This window comes from Moschus berezovskii, chromosome 20 (assembly GCF_049115385.1).
Source record: "Moschus berezovskii isolate FMDL1 chromosome 20, NW_MosBer_1.0, whole genome shotgun sequence".
Lineage (NCBI taxonomy): Eukaryota > Metazoa > Chordata > Mammalia > Artiodactyla > Moschidae > Moschus > Moschus berezovskii.
Window position 1 is genome coordinate 66,462,181 of NC_142479.1, and position 3,686 is coordinate 66,465,866.

General features: G+C 54.6%; 1 non-coding gene across 1 annotated transcript; it reads right to left on the reverse strand.

The window, feature by feature from the left end:
* Window positions 1-2,602: 2,602 nt before the first annotated feature.
* TRNAE-CUC (transfer RNA glutamic acid (anticodon CUC)) lies at window positions 2,603-2,675 on the reverse strand. Its single transcript has one exon. It is a non-coding gene; the product is annotated as a tRNA-Glu (tRNA).
* Window positions 2,676-3,686: the final 1,011 nt, after the last annotated feature.

Here is a 3,686-nt window from a genome sequence, read left to right on the forward strand (position 1 = left end):
TTCCAGAAGTTTATGTGGATCTACCAGCATATGTATGTACATTCTCTTTAAATGTAGGTAAATGGAATTATTGCTTCCCTGGTGGTTCAGTGGTAAAGAATCCACCTGCCAATGCAAGAGATGCAAGAGACTTGAGTTTGATTGATCCCTGGGTCAGGAAGATCTCCTGGAGAAGGAAATGGCAACCCACTCTCGTATTCTTGCCTGGGAACCTGCCATGGACAGAGGAACCTGGCGGGCTACAGTCCATGGGATCGCAAAAGGATTGGACATGACTTCGTGACTATACAACAAATGGAATTATACTTACACATATTAAATATGTAAGTATAATTATACTTATATATTAACATGTAACTTGGATGTATTCCAAATCAACATAGAGAGAGGTGGGCTCCCTGCTTGTAACAGCTGGGTGAGGGACTTCCCTGACAGTCCAGTGGTTAAGACACTGAGCTTGCAATGCAGTGGTCACTGGTTCCATCCCTGGTTGGGGAACTAACATCCTACACGTTATGTGGTGTGACTAGGGGCGGGGGAAGCAAACAATTGAAAAAGATCAGGAAAAAAAAAAACAACTAGGTGACATTAGCACAAATTACCCCCTTGTTCTATTTAACAGCCTTCTCTCCAACAAGTGCTTGCTGCTGCAGCCAAGGCTGTGATGAGTATCCCCGCCCCATGTGGCCAGGCAGTGTGCCACGTTCCCATGGGACGCATCCATGACGTCAACCTCCACTGGAATCCCTCCCCTCCTAGGGGCTCCTGCAGAACTCTCCTTGGAGTTCCTGGGCTGAGCATTTGCCAGAAACTACAGTCAGGTGGTGACTAGGTTCAAACTCCAGCTGTTCCATCAACATCTCCCCCTGCACCAGTGTTCTCACCCTTACAAAGGAGATGAAAATCATGGTACCACTTCCGGAGTTGTCTTTTGAGTATTATATGCAATAACGTGTTATAGCCCTGGGATCAGGGGAAGGACTCAGGATGGCTAGCTGCTCTCTCCTGCCCCCTCTGATATCCCATCTACGCTATGGAGTGCCAAGCTTTGCACGTGGGCCCTGGTCTAGTTTAGTCTACACCCTGCAGCTTCCCTGGATGTGGATGTGGTGGGTGCACAATAAATAAATGGCTCCTGCATGTCCCGTGAGGAGCAATCCTCCAGCTTTGGCCCGACCCCCGCTCCGCAAGGGCTGGGGGATAGGAGGACCTTTCTCTGAAGGGTCCATAGCACCCCAGAGCCCCTCCCCCTATTTCCTTATTACCATCTACCCCCATCCAGGTCAGTGATAAACAGCAGGGAGGTGGGGGTCAGTAGCTTCATAAAAAGCCAAGGCCCTGGCCCACCCTGGAACCATCACTGTCTGATTCTGGTCCCCAGAGGGACCAGACACCGTCTGCCTACCCCACCCCTGGCCAGTGTCTCACTTCAAACTCGGCTCCTCTGGGTCAGCCATGTCTCTCCAAGGGGTGGGTTTTGGGGGAATAAGAGCCTGCTCAGGGCTGAGAAAGGGGCATTTGGACACTGGAGCTCATCCCAGATCTCACCACCACCCCTGCACCCCCCCACCAATGATTTTGTTCATCTAGTCTACTGCAGGAGGCTAGGCCAGGACATCAGCATCGGAGGAGGGAACAGGGGCACCTGGGCAGCCAGACCCCAACCAAGGGGCGGGAAGGCCAGGATGGAGGGACTGGGCAACAGCAGGGCATCAGTCGGGGCCACATACACCCGGGGGACCAGTTAGGTGGGTCCTGAGGATAGATGCTTCTGGGAAGGGAAGGTGCAGGGGTTTGGGCACGGCTGCAGGGTGCATGCTTGAGACGTCCTGCAGGAGTGGGCACCTGGGGTGGAGGGGACTCTGCCTGCTCCCACCCCAGTGGAGCTATAGGGCCAGGGGAAAGGCTGCAGCAGAGGAGGGAGGCTAGGAATCAAAGCTGAGCTCCTCTGGGCTGAGAGCAAGTAGAGAGACTGGCTCAAAGTTGAGACATTGAAGTCCTCCTGTGATAACAGTAACAGCACTAGTAGTTAACAATAGCAGCTGCTCACAATTATAAGCACGTGCCTCCTGCCCTTCAAGGGGCTTCTTACAAGAGACAGGGCCTGTTTTTCCGTTTAGTTCAGTCACTCAATCGTGTCTCTTTGTGACCCCATGGACTGCAGCACACCAGAGTTCTCTGTCCATCACCAGTTCCCAGAGCTTGCTCAAACTCATGTCCATTGAGTTGGTGATGCCATCCAACCACCGCATCCTCTGTCCTCCCCTTCTCCTCCTGCCTTCAATTTTTCCCAGCATCAGGGTCTTTTCCAGTGAGTCAGTTCTTTGCATCAAGTCCCCAAAGTATTGGAGTTTCAGCTTCAGCATCGGTCCTATTTTCTATCAGGGCCTATTTTTACCTCCATTTTCATTTATTTATGGAGGATCTTAGCTCCCTGACCAGGGATCGAACTTAGGCTCCCAGCAGTAGAAGCGCAGAGTCCTAACCACTGGACTGCTGGGAAATTCCTTTTGCTCCCATTTTATTTATTTATAAAATGAATTATTTATTTAATTCAATTATTTAGTTGCACCAGGTCTTAGCTGGGGCGTGTGGGATCTAGTTCCCTGACCAGGGATTGAACCTGGGCCCCCTGCCTTGAGAGGACAGAGTCTTAGCCACTGGACCACCAGGGAAGTCCCTTACTCCTATTTTAAAGAGAAGAAAACCGCAGGCCCAGGGAGGTTGAGGGATCTGAGGCTCCTGTGGCGGTAGAGATGCCACCACCAGTGGTTTCACAGGTAAGAAGGTGGGACCGGGGTGGCTACTATGTTGAGAACAGGCTCAGACAGGCTCCGCGACCCGGAGGCTGACCTCGCAGTCCAAATCTCCAGATCTTGAGTGCTTTCCTCGGACGCAGGCACCCGTGCGAACCAAGGTCCTGCCCCATTAGGAAGGTTCCGTGTCATTGGGCCAGAGGCCACACGGGTTTGTGGGTTTTTTTAACTGGGTCTCCCCTAAAGGAGATTCCTGGAACTTTTCCAGAGACCCCGCCGCCACACAGGCACTCAGTGAGGGCTTCTCCCAGGAGCAAACCCTAAGTCCCCTTTTGTCCTCCGCGCCAGGCCTGGACGCAGTGCCGGGGGCGTGTGGGCGGGGGAAGTTGAGTAAGACCGGGTCTCGGCCCGGCGCTGAGCCCTCGCTGCGGCAGGATGCGGGGGAGGGCGCGTTCGCGGTGGACGAGAGTCTTGAGCAGCGATGGAAATCAGAGGAGGCGTCCCGGAGGCGGCAACCGCAGCAGGACTTGCAGGCGAGACTCTCCAAATGAGTTTGAAGGAACTCCTGAGAGCTAAGAGGCCCGAGGGAACAGGCTCGCTTGATGCAGGGATGAAGGCTCTGGGAGGGGGCTGTTATTGGAGAGGCTTTTCTTGGAAGTTGACGGGATGATGGCACTTCAGACCTAGATTCTACGTTTTATTGGGGGAGGAGAGGACAGCACCCGGAAGAAAGTAGCTCCGGCGGAAGACAGGGCTGTGCCCGGGCGGGTACATCGCCGGAGCGACCGAGGAAGGGCAGCGCGACCCTGGAGCGGTAGAGGATGCTGGCCTAGGGGACCGAGCGAGGCCCCGCCCCCGAGCGAGGCCCCGCCCCGAGCGAGGCCCCGCCCCCAGGGCCCGGCCCCGCCCCCGCCGACCGCGCGCAGGTAG